We start from the raw sequence: 22,788 nt of genomic DNA, 5'->3' as shown, positions 1-22,788 counted from the left end.
GGGATCCAGCCCCCACCACCCCCTTGGCCTCGGGCTCCCTTCTCAGTGGGGAGTCTGCTTCTGCCTCCCCCTCTCCCACACCACTCACACTTATACTGGTTCTCGCTCGCTCTCTCTCTCGAATAAATAAGTAAAATCGTAAAAAAAAAAAAAAAAAAGTTTAAAAAAATGTTCATCTCTTCTGGAAACACTCTCACAAAACACCCAGAGATAATGTTTAATCTGGGCACCCTGTGGCCAGCTAGGTTGACACATAAAATAGCCATAATACCTCCTGACTGCAAAGTAATTGTAATACCATCAAAATTCCTCCCTGACCTCTAAAATACTTTAGACCCCTTAATGAGAAGTATGATACGCATTTATAGGCCTATGTCTATATTGGCTTTTGCCACCTGAGGACAGGTGTGTCATTCTTATATCTCAGGCAGCTGGTACTGTGCTTGTACACATACTCTTTATTTAATGAGTGATGACCTAATTCTAAGTATGTTATGTTGACAATATATTGTTCAGGTATTTAGAGCATTTTTAAAGGTAGCATTTAATTGAGCATGTACTATATGTCTTAAAAAAGCATTATACTCATTTAGAGATAAGGAAATTGAGGCCCTATAAGGGGTTTGTCCAAGTTGAGAAGCAGAGTTGAGGTTCGCATGGGGGTACGTGCAACTCCAGAGCTAGCTCCTGGCAAAACACCACCGCCTCTAAGCTGGCTCAGGTACAGAGGGCGATTTCTAGTTCTCTTCCTTGCCCAGGCAACATTATCTCATGTGAATCAGTATCAGTTTTCCTGGCTCTGGGTAGCAACTTGGCTATTCTTGGTGATGAGATATTTTGGTCTGGTGACTGTCCTGAAGGCATACTCAACTAAAAAATATGCTCATCAATAATAAGTATCTCCCTTATCATGCTGTTTATTTACTAAAGCTTTGGAGTTAAAATGAGAGAGGAAAAGGGGGCAGGAAATCAAGAAATCTAAAGGATGCAAGGTAAGTAGAGACATTTGCAAGGAAGAAACTGACTTCCATCTTTCTATTAATATATTTTAAGATATATATTATATATACTAAGTAAATTATACTAACAGTGTTATATTAACTATATTATACTAAATACATTATATTAAATACATTAAATACATATAATGTAGTATAATATAATTATATATAATAAGATATTGAATTATAATACACAATAAAAAATAAATCTTTGTATCCTCAGTCTGGTCATTTTTGCATGGGAGGGGTCAAAAGCCAAGTCTCCCCAGGAGGAATTAAGTAATAATTACTGGGATATAAATACTGGAATACTGACTGGAATAGTCGAGGAAGAGAAAAAAAGCCAATTATGTCCTGTACTTTCCATTATATAGGATCTTAATCACAACTGGGCTTAGCAACTTTAGGATATTCCTCTCTATAGTTAGGATCAACTAATGGGATATAGAGAATTGGTTTTTATTGTTGCAAAAATATTGCTAATTTGACCAAGTCTTCTTAGTTTAATTTGAGTCGTTCTAAAGAAGCAGTGCAAGACAGTAGCAGAATTTTGTTATTATGTATTTATTTTGTTAATGATCGAGATAGGTTTGAATATCTTGTTTCAATCCTTCAAAGAGATTGCAGCAATTCATTAGATATAAAGTAATAAAACAAAATAAGGAAAAAAAGAAAATAATAATTTAGGCCCATAGAAAATAGAGTTAGAAGATACAAAGAACATATCAGGAAATGTCTGTGGAAGGATATAAACATGCTATAATTTCCTAAATAGTTACTGAAATTAGGTCTACAGGTTTAGCTTTCTGAGCTCTCTGGCAGTCAAAGAAGAAAAAAGAAAATAGATTCGTTTCAAATTTTATATTGTCCAGGAAAAAGCATTCGTTTAGTTGTTGCTAGTATGAAAACCTTATCTAAGCCTTATTGTTTGTGCATGTTCTCAGAGATTTCTCAGTGAATGCTTATGATGTACAATGTGCAGCCAGTTTGCTCATGTGCTCCCCAGGGGTTTTTCCCTCTTCTAGGAAGATTTCCCTGAACCAGATGTTCACACCTCTGGGTACCATGGAACACAGCACAAATGGGTCATGGCCATCAAGTCCCATTTGGTATCATGTTGACAGAAACTTTTCATCCTGAGATAAGGAAACCAAGGTTGATCTTTGTCTTCCTGTTGTTCCTTTTCTCCTGGAGTTCTAGATAATTATGAGCTACAGTATGCCCCATCCGCTGCAGTTGCAATGTGATGAAATTTTGCCTATTGACTGCCATCCTCAAATGTATGACTTTTGTGAACTGGGATTATTTTTGTTCCTTCCGGGGAACACTTCATATTTGAAATCTCTTTAAAGCTAGAAAACATAGCAAAAAGAAGCAATCTAGTCCTAAAATATACAAAATTTTCTTGGGGCGCAGGAAGAAGACAGGAAAATATGTCCCAAAACAAAACTCAATTTTCCTTGTCACATACCAGAGAAAGATATCTTTTTTTTACAGGTGGGCAATTAGATTATAGGAATTCCAGGGCATCAAGAATCACCCCCCTCCAAAAAAAAAATCCTTTTAATTCTAAAATATTTCTTCTCCTCAGTAGCTGAGGGTTCAATTATTTTCAATTTATATTTCATTGGCCTTCAAATCATTAACACCTTAGTGTGGAAATATTGTTCAACCAGTGAATTTGCTCAGAAAATAACTTGGGTATAATGAAAGACAAATGACATATTAAATATATTTTGGTTGGGAAGAAGTTGGAAAAAGAAGATTTAGAATCCAGCTTATTGCATAATAGTTGAACCCTCAATTACATGAAAGCTCAGCCAGGGGTCTGATTAGTATGTGATTCAATGTCAGATGTATGAATGGTGAAAATTGTTGTGATTACTTCATATCTCTTGTAAGACCAAACTTATAAACACATTTGAGAATTTTGGACCATCCCTAAGCATTTTTAGATGTCCTTATAAGAGAACACTTATTTTTTTATTTTTAACCAGAGCTAGAAGTCAATTAAAGAAACAAATGGTAGAGTGTATGACCTTACGTTATATATAAGTTAAGTATATTGTTGGCCTTAAGTCAAAAGTCACTTTTCTAAAAATACATATAATATAAATCCTTTCTCCAAAAAACACAACAAAAACCCTTTAAAATAATGTGCTAAGTTATATTAAATTTACTTGGTCTAAAAATGACTTATTTTACCTCTCTGTTCAGGAATATCTAATAAGTACAGTGAGTTACACATAGTAGATCCTCATTTATGTATTCAGAATAAGGATAGGCTTCCATAATACTTTTCTGTCTCCTTTAATAGTAAACTGTATCATACGAAAAATCTATCCTGTATGGAACATGGCTGATTATTGACAGTCACACACACACACACACACACACACACACACACCCCACACACATTTCACCTAAAGATCTAATCATCTGTAGGCTGCCTATATAATACAGAAAATCATGACATTGTATGTGCATGATAAATGTAAATTAAACAGTTTTCCCACAGTAAGTTGTATAGTCATCTGGCTTTGGTAACTTTGATAACCACTGAATGGGAATAAAACAAGATTTCAAAAGTGGAAATATGTGCAATTTTGAGAGGAGCTAAGAAACACAATTTCTTTTTCCCTTTAGCAGGCCCACAGCCAAGCCATTGAGAGACAAGCCCTTGGGAAACAAATTAGCTCACGTACCTCAAGTGCTCCTGGAGCTTTCCCACAGTACCTCTTGGCCAGTGCTTGGACAAGGTAATTTACCATATCTCTGAGTGTCGCACTCCCAAGGGCACATTCATCTTGCCTTCCCAGAAGCAGGTTGAGGTCTGGAGTTTCATGTTTATGATCTTCAAGTATATTTTGGCTAGCAGAATGAGAGACGCAGTTGTGTTTTCAGTAAACTCATCCATTACCTTGACTTCAGAGCTATTGAATTCATACTACTTGATGAAAATAATCAACTTCAAATGAGAGACGAACCTAAAATACGGTTATACCATCAGAGGTCTACCTGTGATGGGAAATAAAAATCAAATCATCTGGGCATTGCCAAGTAAAATGAGAGTTAGTAAAAAAGAAATATGTAATTTTAGAGTCATCATATATGATGAAATACTGGAAGGGAGCTCTCTTTATTTAGGTTTGTGTTAGTACCAACCAGACTGTCTTTTCAAAATCTGTGAATCTCATTAGTGGAAGGATGAAAGTAGCCTGCAGGGCATTTATGGAAGATTTTGGAAGCTGGTGTAGTGTTTGAAGAATTTACATATACCTATGAATGTTTTGGGGAAATTGTTGATCAAAGGCATCTAAAATGTGAACCCCAAAGAGAGAAATGAATAAAATTATTTAAAAGTTTGGTCATGAAGAAAGTGGGGAAAAATTAACTAGATAAGAAGTATTTATTGATAAAATAACTTTTAAAAGTATAATATGCATATTTTTAAAATTATGTTCCATCTAAACTTACTAAAACTGGAAATAGAATAAGAGAAATATAATAAAATATTAGTTATAGACCACAACACTCTTTTTAGTATTAGAACTTTTCTTTTTCCCAATGTACTCTCCATTTAGGGAATTCATGGCTGCCAGTCTGTACTTAGAAATCTACTCCTTTTTTCTCCTAATCCATTATATGTAGTTGAACTATATATGTCAAAACACATATTTACAGAAATGATTGTATTGTAGGCAAAAGAGTGACCTGCAATGTTGTATTTTATTTTTTTTTCTGGCACAAACAACTACTTCATGATAGATACAATCACTTCTTATATCTTACTTTCCTGCTTTTTCTCTCACTTTGAATTATTTTTTCTTGTATTTCTGATGACAGTACCTTTTACATTTTAATTATTGGATTGTTCATCATGCATGGTTGCTCTGATCTTGGTCATTATGATCTCAAATAAGGGAAGTTAAAATGGATTTTTGGGGTGCCCATGGCAGCTCTGGAATAACCACTAAGGGTATTAGTGGAAGTGGAAAAAATCAGAGGTTAAGGCAGGCTCTAGATTTATGATTTATGTACCTGTTTTGGAGATTCTGATCCATGGCAGAAAAGCAGTGAAATACAAACCTTGGTCTTGGTGGAGAGAGAGAGAGGGGGAGAGAGAGGGAGGGAGAAAGAGGGAAGAGGCAGTGGGTGAAGGTTTAAGCATGAATTAGAAAACAAAGAATTTTAAATTTAAAGTAAAAATACGTTCAGATAATTTTTGAGCAAAATCTAATAATTTAGTAAATTGAACTGAAACATTTGCAGTAAAAAATCTACAGTGATAGGCTGAATATTTGATTTCTTCCAAGTCAAGCAAATCAAATAGGACATGAAAGCCAACAGATAAGGAATGACCTGAAAGTCTATTTTTAGAGTAGTGTAATACCGCTGAGTTTGTACCTTGCCAATATAGGGTTCTAGTACGTCTCATTCTACTTTAGAACATCTGCATCCATGTCATCAAGAAGACAATATAGCAGTATTGTCTCAAAGGATTAGTGTAATTGTATTAGTTTTTATTTAGTCACATTTTTGGCTTTTCTCACATTTGATTTTTTTGGATAAAATTTCTTTCAATATAAATCATACTAAGTTATTCTTTGGATGGCAATGACAAGAAACTTGAATTGTGTTGAGTGCGGCACAATGTCACGTAACACCTCATCCTTAAAAAGACAATCCCGGTTCAGTTCTTCAGTCTTTCTTGCTTTGTTCATTGCAGTCACTGGGCTCTTTTCTATCCATGCATCCTCTTTCCCCTCCACTGGCTGCCATATTGATTTTTCAAATGTAAATTTAATTATGTCACTCTCCTTGAGAAAGTTTTTAAGTGATAGCTTATAATCCACAAGATAATAGGACAACTTAGATTGGTATGCAAGGCCCTGCAGGGCTCAGCTCATCTGCCTCCATTCTCTTGATCCTCTCCACATTGGCTGTGCCCCAAACACATCATGTCATGCTATTTCCTTGGCCAGGACAGCTCTGTATCTTTGCTGTTCCATTATCTCCTACTCTCCCTTCAAGTTCAAATGTTAACTTTTCCAATTCACTGAGAAATCCCGTTAAGCACTCCCTTTTCTCTCCCTGGCACCTCATATGTAACCCAATGAGAAGACCAGTTATTATTGTTTTGAATGTCTTGCTAATTCAGCACTTTAATATAAAGGCCCTTTAACAATTGCTTGCTGAAAGAAAGAATGGGTGACAAAACATATAGGTGTTCTGTAAACATCAAGGGCATGGGACGTTTTATTGCTGTCTTCCACCAGGCTACTGAAAACCTTTGAGATCACACACATAATACAATGGATATCCTCCTATGGCCAGAAATTCTATGACCAGATCTTGTCCTACAGTGGAAAGGCCTCTGAAGAACAGGTTAATCCCCCATTTGTGGATTATCCACGGATGGTGCACTTTGGTTTGAAAACATTTGAAAACTTAATGTAACCCCTTTATTATATGCATGATGGAAATCAAGCCCAGAGATGAAGACAATTTCCTAGAACAGCTTAAATGAGAGGAGGGATAGGACTCAATCAAACTGTCCAGATACCCAGTCAGATAATCCTTATAACATATAGCAAGCTCTTTAGTGTGCAAACCAACCAACCAACCAAACCAAACCAAACCAAAACAAAACAAAACAAAAAACAAAAACCCAAATCCACCAATAGTTCTTTTATTATTTTTATTCACTTTGTTTACTTATCTATTTATTTATTGTTATTAAATACCTACTATCACTATGTTCAAGACATCATGCTAGGTGTTATGGGTACAGAGGCAGATTGCCTGCGGATTCTGCTCTTCAAGTATTCACGCTTCAGTTCTTACCTGTCTCCTTTTTCTCCCCTTACCATTTATCCTTCCTTTCTACCTAAGGAGGCTCTGTCTGAGGGGACTTTGGCTAAATTCTCTAAGTGAATTAAGTGATGGAGGAGAACAAACACGGGACTGGGCATTGTAGTCCAGACTCTACCTCTAAGATTTGAGGCCCTAGTAGTCATTTCACCTTTCTGAGCGTTGGTTCATAAATCTAAGTAGTCACAGTGATCTCTACTCTGCCTCTGCATAAGCCATTTTGAGAAGCAAATGATGGATATGCTGCATCTCGAAGCCATTGACTTTGGAGCCAGGATAGTTGGTTTGAATCTCTGCTCGATTACTTATTAGGTGTGTGACTGTGTCCCATGTTCAAAATGGGAGTTATATTATCCACCTTAACTTGTTAGGGTTAGCAATATTGTAAGTAGAGATAAAGGTCTGACATTTAAGACATTATCAATTAATATAAGTCTTGTTATTTTCAGATATGTTTGCAGGTACTTCATGCATCTGAAATTTCTGTAAACACTTAAGAAATTATTTCCCCCAGACACATGCTAACTAAAGCATGCCATTTAGGAGATGATTGGTACACTAGTGGTGTAAGGATGTTTCCCATAATTCCACACCTTTGCTACAAAGATCAGCAAGGATGCTGTTTATCCAGCAATGGCTGGGAGCTTGAGGCTATGTGACATGAGAGCTACTCTGGAGTAAATTGTCATGTTCAAAAAATAAAGAATGAGTCAGACCATGCCTAATTCCACAGGAAAGAGATTAGTTGCAGCAGAAAACATGTGGAGTTAATTTGGTTAGAAAGGAAATATTAACATCTTGAATTCCACAAAGACTCCTACCCTTGGAGTTTGTTGGATGATTTACAGAGCTCCGTTATAGATCTTCATAAATGCAGTGGGTACATAATAAAAGGGCAAATCAAGGATTTCTATTGTTACAGTGAACGTTTGTGTTTTGTATACATTCAAAACCTTATCCCACATATGTAGCCTTTACTGATACAGAGCCTAGGGATTCTTGAGGGAATTGAAACAAGAAGTGATGTTACATAATGTTCTTTCGAGTTCCATTTTGGCTAAATTTTGAAATCTGATTTTTAGAATAATGTATATTTGGAATGAATAGTAAGTTTCTACAATATGGAAGTCAGCTGTAGCTGGAATAAATGGATCCTTCACTAATTTAAGGTCCCCACTGACCACTAATTTTTTTGTCATTCAGAGCTTGAAATTTGCTTTTTGTAATAGTTCCTGAAATTTCAATGATTTTTCATAGTTAGGGAGATCGTTGTCTTCATCATTTGTATTTTCTTTCATGTTTGACACAGGAAAAATAGAATTTGTTTCTATCTAATTCTATCTGTAGACTTCTCCCCCAAACCTCTGTTTTACTCTGCTTCTTGCTTTTTGCTTTGGGACTTTTCTTTCTTTCAAAACTTAGATAGAAGTCATCCTTCCTCAGATACATCATCAGCATTTTTTAAAAGAAACTTCTGCGGGTGATTGTAAAAGGATCCTTAAGGACACAATACTGGAACAGATAAATAAATTAGGATCTTAGAGATAACTGAATCAGGACCATTCTGCTATAATTTAGGTCATCTCTAAAACTAGTTACATTACAAAAATTATCTAATTTATCTTACATTTCCCAAATAGTTTTCTACATTATCTTTAGACCTTAGCATGTAGATCCAGGGTAATTAGATCTTTTGCTGGATTTTTTAAAAATACAGTCTTAAGAATACATTTTTCAGTTGCAAAATGCTTCCTTACAAACATTTTGAAATTAATTTGTTATAATCAAAAAATGTATATTTTTAAAGCATTAAAAGTATAGACTCATATTTTTTTCTTAAGTTCCTGAAGTTTAAAATCTAAAAATCTTAGAAAAGTGTATTTCAATTGCACTGTGCAATGATATTGCATATATATATTTATACTGGCCCTGTGTAGGCAAAAGTCCAAAATGCATAAAAAAGATGTGTTACATATATATACATATGATATACAACTATATATTCACACTATATACATACACATAGGTATACAAATGATTTGGAAATTTTCACAATCCAAAATAAATAGTTTTACATTTGTATTTATGTCAATTACAATAATTTTGCTTTACTCTGAATTCTCGAATTAAACCTTAAAAATTGTTACTTATTGGGGCGCCTGGGTGGCTCAGTCGGTTAAGCATCTGCCTTTGGCTTAGGTCATAATCCCAGTGATGTGGGAGAGCTAGGTTCTTGTCTTGTGGAGTCAAAGAATGAATCTCGAGGACAACAGAGTGAGTAAAGCGATAAAGTTTATTAAGTGAAGTTACAGAAAAAGCTAAGAGTGAAAGGGGTCCCAACAGGGTTGCCCATGAGGGCCTTTAGGGCTGGTCTTCTATAGAAAGCTAACCAGGGAACTTAAATCCTTTTAACATTTCTACTGATATTACCATTGAGCAAGGACTAGTGATAACACCATCAATGGCTTACTTCTTTTTTAGGGTCTGTTATTCCTTGTTGGTCACAGGTGATTATCATAAAGACAAACACCCCACACGACCCACACCACATGCCTAGGGTAAGGTGGTCCTGGGGTAGGGTGGTCTGATTTGTCCCCTTATCTCTGGTTTCCCACACCTCCACATTTTTGGGATTTCAGTGAGCCTGATCACGTAGCCCCCTGTCTATCTCTCCCTACCTAGTCTCACCTGTCCCTTGCCCACCAGGGTCCTGGGATCGAGGCCCGCATCGGGCTCTCTGCTCAGCAGGGAGCCTGCTTCTCCCTCTCCCTCTGCCTGTTGCTTCCCCTGCTTGTGCTCTCTCACTCTCTCAAATAAACAAACAAACAAATAAATAAATAAATAAAATCTTTAAAAATTGTTACTTTTTATTAGTGCTTATGAATCAGGCTCAGGCTTATCCCTGTAAACCCAGGCTCAGGGACAAAGTAATTCAAGGTCCTACAGCTTCTGAAAGGCAGAGCAAGGATTACATTAACTTCTTGACCTTAATCATGACACAATTTTTTTGTTGTTTGTTTTGTTTTTACACAAAGTGCCTTATCTTAATCAAAGGGGTGTAATAGAAAACACTTTTAGGAACTCAAAAACAGGAGCAATAAGTCCGAACGGTTTATATCAATAATACATAATGAACAGTAAATATAGCTATTCCTCATTTTAAGCAAAGGGTATTATTTCATGAAACAGAAAAACTGGGTTGAGATGAATACTTTCACAGTTGAAATCATTGTTGGTATTTCTCAGATGGCCATTAGGATCTAGGCAGAAAAACCAAACTATGTTAGGTTAATTGATACAGGAAAATGGTTAAAGCTGCAAGTGAGGCCACCCAGAAATTAATGACAGCAGGAAGCTGTTGTCACCCTCGGACTGGAAGGGCAATAGAAACAGGTGGCGTTACCAGAGTCCAGAAGTCAGGGCTGCCTCACAGCTGTTGCATTCGTGACGGATTTCTATTTTCCGTCGCGGAGGCTGCAGCCTCCGAGGAACCAACTACAACCAGAGACACCACAGGAGCACAGAGAACAGGGAAGAGCCTGCTTCTCCTTCCTCTACCATTCATCACTGGTTCCAGTCTCCCACGGCAGCCCCCACCTGGAAGCCAGAGGGCAAGGGCTCCCCACCCCCACCCAATGGGGTTTCCTGTAAAATGCAGCAAAACAGAAGGAAGGATATGGATCTCAGAGAAGACAGTCCAGCTATCCTCCCTCTTTCTCAACCCACCAGGTGTAATGGGATGGTTTTGCATAAATCATTGAACTACTATGAAACTGCTTCCTTATGTAGAAAAAAAATACTACTTGCTATTTGTGCCTCTCAGGATGATTGAGAGAAGTAAATGTGATGGTGAGTTTGAATTATTCATCTATATAAGGCCTGATATAAATACAAAATACAAACTTTTACTATGTTTGTATGCAACAAACATAAAAATTCTTGCTCTATTGATAAATTAGCTATAGGAATAATTTCCAATGCAACACACACACACACACATACACATCCCTGAGGTGCCTTTCCAAGCCATGTGACTGGGGAAAGCTTTTATTGATGACTTTATAGTAATTGTAGAAAGATATAATTAACTCTGATTAATGTTGGAATTTAAGATTTTATATAATTATACATTTATATATGTTAAAGTAATCAAACAAGGAAGCAATTAGACTGAAGTGTTTTTTTTTTTTTTTTAAAGATTTTATTTATTTGATAGAGAGAGACACAGCGAGAGAGGGAACCACAAGCAGGGGGAGTGGGAGAGGGAGAAGCAGGCTTCCCGTCGAGCAGGGAGCCCGATGCGGGGCTCAATCCCAGGACTCTGGGATCATGACCTGAGCCGAAGGCAGACGCTTAACGACTGAGCCACCCAGGTGCCCCTAGACTGAAGTGGTTCTTATGCCTTAGTAGCCCATGTAAGCAAACCAAAACCTAAGCCAAGGTCAATGCGCTGGATTCTGAGACAATGAAACTTAGAAAAAATAATCACAAGCGGTGAAATAGGTTTTCCCAAATGAGACAAAGGCTTAAGCTATAGCCAATCAAATCATTCCCTTGCTTTGCTTCAGTTTCTTCTGTATAAAAACCTTGTCTTTGGCTCCCATCAGTGGAATGCTCCTAGCTCCCTTTGGTTCGGTGCTGGCTTATTCGAATCAATGTATGCTCAAATAAACTTTCAAAATTTTAATGTGCCTCACTTTCTCTTTTACCATATATAAAAGATATATGGAAATATATTTGACAAAAGATAAAGTAAAAAAAATATAAAACTACATGTATACATGTATTTTTACTTTGACACCTAATATGAGGGTCCTATTTGATACAATATACTAATTTAATATTAATATTTAGGGGGAGATATTTTTTTTTAAATGACATGTAAATTTTGATATCCCAATTGGATTAAGTTAAACCTTCTTTGAGAACATATTAATACTGTGGAAACACTTCCTGGATAATTTATACTGGCCCTGTGTAGGCAAAAGTCCAAAATGCATAAACAAGATGTGTTCTTTAGGTTGATAATGTCGCTTTTGTATTTATTTATTTATTTATTTATTTATTTATTTATTTATTTATTTTTTAAAGATTTTATTTATTTATTTGAGACAGAGAGAATGAGAGACAGAGAGCATGAGAGGGAGGAGGGTCAGAGGGAAAAGCAGACTCCCTGCCGAGCAGGGAGCCCGATGCGGGACTCGATCCCAGGACTCCAGGATCATGACCTGAGCCTAAGGCAGTCGCTTAACCAACTGAGCCACCCAGGCGCCTGCTTTTGTATTTAATGAGAACTTTAAATGCATTTTTACATAGAATTGCAGGACCCTCTAGTAATATCAAATTATATCCACAATGAATTATAAATACTATTTGTACTTAAGTTAAAATCAAATGTCATAAAGTAACTTTTCTCTTTTAAACAGAGTTAAATAAATTTGAACATACAATAACACTTTTAAAGCAAAGAAACAGCTTACAGTGCCTTCATAATACCTGATCTAGCACTAAACCCGACTCTTGCAGAAGAGCCAAAATGTCAGTGTTGCAGCTCACTCCAGTACAAGCTAAAGTGATACTTTTTTTTTTTACCAGAAATGTATTGGCAAGAAGACCGTGGTTGGGGAGAGAAGTCCCAGAGATGGGCAAGCCAGGTAAACAAAAAAAAAAAAAACCATGGATACCATGGTACCAGAGAAATTTATTTCTGATAGTTCTGGAGACTGGGAATCTGAGATCAGGGTACTAGCCTGGGTAGGTTCTGATGAGAGCCCTCCTCTGGGTTATAGACCTCTTGAATCCTCACATGGTAGAAAGGGTGAGAGAGCTCTTCGGGGTCCCTCTTATAAGGGCACTAAACCCATTCATGAAGCCTCCACACTCACAAACTAGTCACCTCCCAAAGGCCCCATCTCTTATACCAGCATCCTGGGGGGGGTAAGATTTCAACACATGCAATTTGAGGTGACACAAGAGTCTATTGCACAGTCTGTGGTACTTGTTGTATCAATTTGGAACTGAATAATGGGTAGATGCTCGAGGAGTTTTGAAGTGCATGCTAGAAAAAGCCTGGATTATTATGAGCAGAATGTTGGTAGAAATACGGATATTAAACACCATTCTTGTGAAGTCTTGGGAAAAAAAAAGTGAGGAATAGGTTATTAGAAATTTCAGGAAAAGTGATCCTTGTTCTAAATTGGCAAGGAACTTGGCTGAATTGTGATCAAGTGTTTTGCAGAAAGTAGAAGCCATAAAATTGGATGGTTAGCAGAGGAGATTTCTAAGCAAGTATTGAAGGTGCGGCTTGGATCTTCCTTACCGCTTATAGTAAAATGCGAAAGAAGAGAGATGACTTGTGGAAAAAAATTGTTAGGCAAAAAGGGACCAGAACTTGGAAATTTGGAACACTCTCAATCTATAAATATTCAAAAAATGAGAAGGCTTGTTCTGAGAACACTAAGGGTGTGGCCAAACAACCATTTGATAAAGCGATTATGTGTGTGACTCATGGACTTACTCAGCCATCTCGGTAAGAAGCCAGGAATAGAGATGGGATTATACTGGTTCAGTCACCGCCAGTTGGGGTTGAAGCGGACAGAAAATGTGAGACAAAATGAAGGAAAGCCATTGGACTTTTTAGATCCTACAGGATTGGACCAAAGAGTTATTTGACTGTGGATGTGCACTATTCTTCAAAAAAGGGAAGAGTGACCCTAAAGGAAATTTGGAGATCATCAAGTCTGTCCTCTGAATTCCAAAGGGTGGGACCATTGCTTCAGTATTAACAGGCCACATGGCCTTTAACTGCAGCCTTTGGGGTTGGACCACCCTGCAAATCCTTGGAGGTGGGGCTTCCATAGAGCTTTGAGGGCATGCCCCCACAAGGCAGAGACCCCAGCAACTAACCCCTGGCCCCATGGTTTCTGTAGATAACACCACTGCCTCAGTGGCTTGGGAGAACTGGGTATTTAGCCAAAATGGGTTGTTCTTAAGCCTTAGGATCTAATGGAATTTACCTTGTAAGGTTTTGGACTTACTTGAGACCCATCACCTCATTTTTCTTTCCAGTTTCTCCCTTTTGAAATGGGAATGTCTATCCTTTACCTGTCTCACCACTGTATTCTGGAGGCACATAACTTGTCTGCTTTCACATGTTCACAGCTGAAGACATATTTTGCTTCAGGATGAATCCTACCTTGAGTCTCATCCATACCTGATTTAGGTGATATTTTGACAGCAATTTGGACTTTAGACTTCAGAATTGATACTGCAATCCATTAAGTTGTTGGGAGCTGTTAGGGTGGAATGAATATATTTTCTGTACAAGAAAGACATGAATTTTGGGGGACAGGAATAAAATGTTATGTCATAGATTGTGTTTCCCCAAATTCATATGTTGAAGCCTTAATTTCCAACGTGACTATATTTGGAGATAGGGTTTTCAAAAGGTAATTAAGGATAAATGTGGACATATGTCACCAGTAAGATTGTTGGTTTTATAAGAAGAGGAAAAGTCAGAGTTCTTTTTCTGTCATGTGAGGACACAATGAGAAGGCAGCCGTCTGTAAGCCAGGAAGAAATCTCTTCCCAGAGCTCGAATCAGCCAGAACTTCAATCGCAGAATTAAAAGCTCCAGAACTTTGAGAAAATAAATTTCTGTTGTTTAAGCCACCCAATCTAAGGTACTTGCTATGGCAACCTGAGCTGACTAATACAGCCTCCCAGAGTGCCAACCTGCTTTGGAACATGACATGAACAGACAAAAAGTTATATTGTTTTAAGCCAGTAAAAATAGGAATTGTTTGCTAAGGCCGTCAAACTGCTCTGACGAATACGGTAACAGAAGAAAATATATGGAAAGAGAATTAACAAAAGGACACATGGTAACTGCCAGAAAGCTAGAATGAAACAGTCATTTACCATATGAAGCAAGAGATTTACCATAGGATTTAAACATGTAGAATATTATCACGCAGTTTCTTTGACAAAGAAGGTAGTTATAATGTTTCCTCATTGAATTCTGTGAGGAAAGAAATTTGTTTTTTAATTTAGAAATTCTTCAATAAGAATGTCCTACTCATGTGAAAGCCTGAACCAGATTTAGCAATTATGGGTTATAGGACAGTACCAGCTTGTTTTTTCATAGATGTCAAAACAAAAAATGTTAGAATAAATTATGAACAGAAGGATGTATCCTAGCAGGCAGATTTCTGGTTTGGGGAATGAAACAGAGGTGGAAGAGTAACAGTCGGCCGAGACACAGCGTACAAATTGTTATTTGAGGTCAGTGCCTGATAAAGAAAGTCAGTTTCAGTCATGGCCACAGTCTTGAATTGGAAAGTTTGTTTTATATCCCAAATAAAAGAGTATATTTTCAATAGTTTTAAAGAGAGGGAATATGCATGACATAGTTGCAGCATTACTTATCTGTTCCCATATTAACATTTTGCTAGAGAAAAACTTGTTTTGTTCATTAGTCTTAATAGGTGAGGCTATGCAAATATGCCCCAAATCTAGAGTAGCAAATATGCTCTCAAATCTTAGTGATTGTACAAATCCAAGTTTGGTAGGCAGGATAGTGGCCCCTCAAGATGTCCATATTCTAATTCCCAAAACCTGTTGTATATGTTAACATGGCGGAAGGGAATCTTCAGATATGATTAAGTGAAGACTCTTGATATGGAAAGATTATCCAGGACTAATCATGAGAGTCCTTATAGGAGAGAGGCAGGAGGGTCAGAGTCAAGAAAGAGATATGATGAGAGAAGCAGAAGGTGGGGTGAGGTGACCATGAGCTAAGAAACATGGGCAGCCTCTAGAAGCTGGAAAAAGCAAGGAATGAATTGTCCCCTGACGTCTTCAGAAGGAGTGCAGATGGACCAACATCTTGATTTTAGTTCTGTGAGAACCATTTAGATGTCTGGCCTCCAGAGCTGTTAGATAATTTTATTTTTTAAGCCATGAGATTTATGGCAATTTGTTACAGCAGCAAATAAGACACTAATACAGCACGTTTATTCCTTTCAACATCACAGTACAATTGCAGCTCTGTTTTTCCCTTCGCAGTGATTCAGGGATGCTGAGGCTCTTCAACTCAGTAGCTGAGTCATATGAGCAGATTTTCAGTTTGCTGCAGAAAGCAGGAGAGGACTGACTGATTCCATAGGAGGTTTTTATGAGCCAGAATTACCTTCTATAAATTTCTTCCACCTTCTACTGACTGGAATTCAGTCGTATGTCCCCAGTATAACCAAGAGAGAGTCTGGAAACATAGCTGGTGCACAAAAGAGGGACCTATTTAGTGAATACATAGACTTTTTTTTAGCAGTCATGTATAAAACCCTTTCTTCTCCAAATCCTTTAATGATTGCCATATATCTTCTTAAATTTAATGTTGGAAGGGAGGTAGCTGAAACCAGTAAGAATATTGCTCCTTTGGACAAAATTTATTATTTCCTCTCTAGATTTTCATAGGATTTTTTTTTATATTTCCCTCATGATTCATTTTTATCAAAGAATTATTTTAGAAAGAGTATACTTTATAGGTGTTTGTATAGAACACAGTAAATGCTTCAATTGAGTTATGTTACTATTGATATGATATACATATTATATCAATTCGTAGTTTTTAATCTGGAAAAGATTTTCTTCAGTTATTTCAGATTATTGCTTCTTTTTCTTGCTTTTGTTTCTAAATCAGGGTCACTTAAAAAAAAATATATCAGGGTCACTTACATTTCTTAAAACCAGTCTTTGTTCCCTTACTCTTGTAAAATCTTCTATCATTCGATCTTTGTCATGCTTTTTCTCTGCTTTCTGCAATAATTTCTCAAATTTATTCTCAGAATCATATTTTCTGCAATGCCAATTGTATTGACTTAAAGAAATATAGATGTTAAATTTGCAGTTGAACTTGGAGTACATATTATCAGTCATGTTTACTTGATGTCATAAGTGAACTACAGAACTAATAAATAATTTATGGTGTTTATATGAGGATAAAATTAGATAGTGTATGTTAGATATTTAAAGATGAGCCTTCAAGCTCAGAATGGCTGTTGACTCAAATATTATGCACTTGGGAATATGACAATTGTTGATTTTTTTTCTAGGGATAGTGACACAAAGATAAGTAGGACCCTATCCCTATCTTTGGAGTGTAAGAAGAAATGGCAATTTGAAGAGATACAATTGGAAGGATATCATATGTGTTTGGTGTTTGAGTTGACACGCAATGTTCATTAGTTTCAAGTGTACAACAAGAGAAGATTTTTATGCTGCATATATTCATTATGTCAAAAAGTCATTAGTGTTGAATTTATAGATAATAATGTGCCCTGGGTTTTTCAAAACTCCTTAGCTGGAAACTGTACAAAAATTAGTCTCTAATAGCAGCTGAAGAGTTTCAATTTGAGTAAAAACTGAACACTTAACTTCTAATTCATTGTTATAACTTGAGAACCATTTTAATGTTCAATCTCCAGTTTTGTTATTTCAGCATTTGTGGGTCACTGGATTTCTTAAAACATTAAAGCAGGTCTCTTGTTATTTTTACTAATTATGATTTAATACAATTGGCAAACTACAAAGTCTAGTTCAGCATATCTAAAATTAGGTGACCCTCTCCCACTGATTTTAATAAATGTGCCAAATTTTTCTCTGAAGCTTATGGATAAATATTGAAGCATGATTTCAAAAAGAGTCATCTAACAATCACCTCTTGGGAAGAATTTTGTTTGAACATCCTGTTTTTTCATATGGTATATATTATAGAACTTGAAAGCAGTATTATAATGACTATTACCTCTTTCAACCAAGGGAAGTAGTTATATAATAAGAACATCAGGTTTTAAAGAAAAAGTCCTGAAGCACTTAAATAAAACAAATTTTCAATAATCTTTGCAACTTTACCCTACACAGAATTATTTTACAGGGGGACTGAAATAAAGTCAAAACAAACATTTTTATAATCATATATGTAATATCAATTCCTCTTTTATTTCTACAAATTGAACTATTTAGTCATTATGACGTTTATTACCTAAGGATTGATGAGAGAAAATCGGGTTCAATCATTTTAGACCTTTTACTATACATAGTAATGATACGAATAACTTGATAAAATTAATAGCTGTTTGAGTATAATTGATTACATTCAATCAGTGTTTCACAATTTTCAAAAACTTACATATGCATACGTCATTTTACCTTTACAACTACCACAAGGAAGATAAGAAAGAAGTTAACATTTTTGTTTTACTCGTGGCCAGAGAATTAAGCAACCTGGCAAAGATCATAAACAAGTTATAGATTTGGGAGTAGGACTACTTCTGTTTATTCTGATAAATAAGATCAATCCCATTAGTCTTTGTCAAAAGAATACCTAGAGAACTATGCAAAAATACATGAGGTCATTTTCTAAACAAATAGTAGTTCTGTCACATTTGTCTTCAAACAATATTCTCAGTTTATCTCATTATGCTGATTTCATTGTTATTGTCTCGTTATGAGACAAAGTCATCTTTCAGTTGAGCTCCTCACAACTTATTTTTATGTAAAACCCAAAGAGGTTCAAATTAGTTCAGGCTGAGTTAGATGTTATCATACCTATATATTTAACATTATAAGAAACTACCAAATTATTTTTCCTAAGCGTTTATACTATTTTGTAATCTCATCAGCAATGTATGAAAAATCCAGTTGTTTCACATTCTTACTCACACATGTTGTTGTCAATTTTTAAGATTTTAGTCATTTTAGTAGATTTTAATTATCTTACTTACGTTTTGATTTGCATTTCTCAGATGAGTAATGATGTTGAATATATTTTCATGCCCGTATTTGTCACTTGTGAATTATCTTTTCTGAATTGTCTTTTAAAATTTTTTGTACATTGTTGAAAAACTGGGTTTGTTTCCTCACTGAATCACTGACTTTTAAGGACTCTTTATATATTATTGATACAAGTGCTTTGTCAAATATATTTGACAAATACTGAAGATATCACCATTTATGACTTGTCTTTTCATTTTGTAACAGCATCTTATAGAGGGCAGAGGTCTTCAGTTTTGCTTAATTCTAATGTATCTTTTTTTTATTGTTGTCTTCTTTTATGGTTTTGCTTTTTATGTCCTTCCTAAGAAATGTTTAGCAGATTTGACAACAAAGCAAAACCTCTAAATACTATGTAATACTTAAATTGCCAAATATTTGAGCTTGAATTTCTTGGTATAGATTAAAAGAAAGAAGATATGTACAGTAGCAACTGTTTAATCTGGTAACAAGTTAATCCTTTCTTTGTTTCTTCCCGAGTAAAACCATTTTCACAAACAATTTACACTGCTATAGAGGTCTTTGTTTATTTATATAGGGAGTGTTTATTTTTCTAAGAAAGTGAACTTTCATCTTTTCTCATATGTGTCATGAAGAACCTGAAGGTTTCTTGAATAGTGGAAGCATATTGGTGCTTTTTTAATCAGCTCAGACTCCAACATTGTACTGTACTTTGCACGTGCACGCTAATCCTCTTAAGGAATGTGGCAGGTCAACAGACAGCAACAAGTCAGAAAAATACCAGAACTACAACATGCTTTACCACTGTCCACACGCAAACTGCTGTCATGGTCACTGAGGGGGGTACATGGCAGGAAAATCTCCCAGGTTTCAATTCTTTATTAGAATAGGATGGCAGTCATCCATATTCAACAACAAAAGTGTGTTCTCTTGGTATTTATCTTGTCCAAGTCTAGAAACTTGGCTACATTTCAGATATGTGTTTTTCTGAAGTGAAACCGACTCCAAATCCTTCCTGTTTAGAAGTATTACAATGAATACAACTCTCTCTAGAATAAATAAAAATAACAGTTCTTCAGCTATGCTGACCCCTCCAATAGCACTTTTGGTTTTGATTGTATATTTTTTTCTGTTTCTTTGTTTTTGTAGAATATAGTCGGACCACCAAATGGATTCAGTATGGCTAACATTTGTAAAACTGAAAAATAATGCTTAACCCCATTCCATAGCCCGAAAGAGAAGCAAGTTTCTTAAGGGAATTTATTCTTAGTGGTTTTGTTTTCTTCCATGTATCTGAGAAGTAACCCATAGAAAATTAAGGTCCCTCTTCCCTCCAAATAGTGGGTAGAAATTTTATATGTGGACCCATATTGGATGATTAGTATGAAATTTCGTAGGACCTGGTTTTTTTAGGGGTAGGGGAATTCTGTAATATGGAATATTTAGAGTGACCATAAATTATCACATCAAACTGATGTTAAAGAATGGCCTGTTTTCCTCAAATAGCTTTCTATAAAATGTTGGGTCGACCATAGATTCTTATAGGATGACTTGAAGCAGGGTTTTTATTGAGGTATCTAATGACCATTCTGGCTTGGCCACCGACTGACTTGGATTTAAAGAGGGTTAGGTTGCTGGAAGATTCTTTCTATATGAATTTCAGGGCCATGCACTAAGAAGTACAAAATTTGTACATAATAAAATTGGTTAACAATGCATCCATTCTGATCCTTACATTGCTTTATTTTTCCCTATATTTTGCTTTTGCCAAATGCAATCAACAAGTAATATTATTTGTGGAGCCTGAGCATATCCCAGAACAGTCACACTGATGCAGTATGTTCTTCCTTTCCTCTACAGAATCAAGAACCCATAGGAAAAAAAAAAAAAAAAAGCAGCCTTTAAAATTCTGCCCTAACTTTTCATTTTCAGTAATTCCCTTATTCACTCATGGCAAATTATTGCTTCCATATTCATATTCTTTAGTTCCCCTGGTGAACCTTCTTGGTTTCTTTTTCTTTTTTCTTTTTTGTTATTTATTTTATTATGTTATGTTAGTCACCATACAATACATCATTAGTTTTTGATGTAATGATCCATGATTCATTGTTTTCTTATAACACCCGGTGTTCCATGCAGTCCTTGGTTTCTTAGGCTTCCTTTTAAAATCTTGGTATCTCCTCCTAGGCACAATACAAAAAAAACCCAATTACCTTATTTATCCAGTAAGTTCCTGTTCCATTTTGTGAAGTATTAGAAATATTTATCATTCTTACAAAATAATTTAATTACAAAATTAGTACATGTTCATTTCAAATTCTGAAACCATAAATGATGCATGCAGAAAATATTAACTCTCTCTATTTTCCAGACCCTGAGTACAGAAATGTGAACATTCCTAAACACTAGAGTTTTTTGCCCTACAGAACATTAAACAAATGTCTTATATAAAAATAAAGAACTAAATGAACTACTTCAGTGTACCTTTTCTAATGAACTGTGTGAGTTCCTGCTTCTCAAATACTCTTTGAACCAGCATCACAATATGATTGGTTCTTTCATTAATGAATTAGTTATTATTAACTAATTCTTAAATCATTGACATGAGCTTATTTTATACTTGCATGACAGTGACGTTAACTTTCTAAAATTATGTTTTAACAGTATCATCAGAATTTCATACATGTGTGTACCAAAGGTATGTACAAGAATCTCATAACAGAATTATTTGTAATAAACCTACTGTTAGGAATATTCTATATGCTGCTGCACATGTAAGAGTAGGACCCCTTTGAAATAAACCATCAAGTCTTCCTGGTGTTCCCTCCACCCCAGTCACTTAAACGCCAAAGTATTCACTTCCTTGGCTTCTATGACCATAGATTATTTTTGTCTATTTCTGAATAAACGTGTATATATAGTCACAACAGTATGTACTCTTCTGTTTCTGACTTGATTTACTTACTACAGTAGATGTGAGAATCACTCTTGTTACATGTGCCAATAGCTGTGGAAAATTTCACAATATGTGTTATATATTCTTTCTTCTTTAGATGGATATTTAAGACATTATTTGTAATAACTAGTAGCTAGAAAGTACCCAAAAGACCACCTTTGGTTATTATTTCTATTGATTATAAATCAATTGCATGTCCCCTTGAAGATATTTAGTTGCACTGCAATTGGACAAGAATTGTAGAATGGCCTAATGGACAAAAATTAAATACGGGTATACACTGGGTCTTAGGATATATATGTTGTCAATTTCTCTTTTCTTTGCACATAATTATTGCTTACTTTATTAATTTTGGTTTATTAAATTTACTTTAAAAATTAACTATACTTTTGAATGTTAGAGTGACAACTCTTCCTATTTTTAAAAATCAAACTCTATCTACTCTTAGATAAAAATAAGAAAACTCCTAAGATGCACTCATTTAATTCCCTTCCCACATTATGGATATGAAGTCTTTACAAGTTTTTTTACTTCTCTATTCTCAGAACAAGACATTTAGAAAGATTTTACTTCTTCATTCATTTTTCCAGTTGGTAACAGGATTTGATGGAGAGTTTAAAAAAAAAAAATGACCCTGCCCCGAAGTCTCCCTGGATGTGTGTGGGGTTTCTTTCTCTGTCTCAGACTCTGTGACCACATCAGCCAGGACATTCTCTTTCATCCTTGCTCCACGCCCCTCCCCCTGAAGTCCAACATTGACAGGATGCGGCAGGTCTTTGGTACCAGATCTTATAACTAGGAAAATATTAGTTACCTTCAGAAAAGCAATGAATGACAGAGACAACTTCGTTTCTATGGCCACTTGGATGAAAACTTCCATTGAGATTTCTCAAAGATAATTCAGACTTGATTTGCTAAAAGAATACCCATGATCTTGTCTGACCTCACTCAAATCTGGTTCATTTCCAGTGTTCCCTTTCTCAAAAAGGACACCATCAAATTACACAAGCTAGAAAAAGTGATCTCCTTCTTCTACTCTATATCCAAATCACTACTATGATCTGTTGAATTATAATTTCTAAGCCATGCATTCTTTTTTAATTTAATTTTATTTATTTGAGAGAGAGAGTGAGAGAGAGAGAGAGCACAAGAGGGGATAGGGTC

The 22,788-nt window shown here is 35.7% G+C and overlaps 1 long non-coding RNA gene across 1 annotated transcript; it reads left to right on the top strand.

Annotated features, from left to right (window-relative positions):
* Positions 1-837: 837 nt before the first annotated feature.
* Positions 838-19,212, top strand: LOC118018804. Its single transcript, XR_004681491.1, has 4 exons — positions 838-992; positions 3,648-3,760; positions 12,471-12,529; positions 16,988-19,212. It is a non-coding gene; the product is annotated as an uncharacterized LOC118018804 (long non-coding RNA).
* The last annotated feature ends 3,576 nt before the right edge of the window (positions 19,213-22,788 follow it).

The sequence above is a fragment of the Mirounga leonina genome, unplaced genomic scaffold (genome assembly GCF_011800145.1).
Source record: "Mirounga leonina isolate KUSES-001 unplaced genomic scaffold, KU_Mleo_1.0 Mir_172, whole genome shotgun sequence".
In the NCBI taxonomy this organism is placed as follows: domain Eukaryota; kingdom Metazoa; phylum Chordata; class Mammalia; order Carnivora; family Phocidae; genus Mirounga; species Mirounga leonina.
This window is presented reverse-complemented; position numbering and strand designations above follow the sequence as displayed.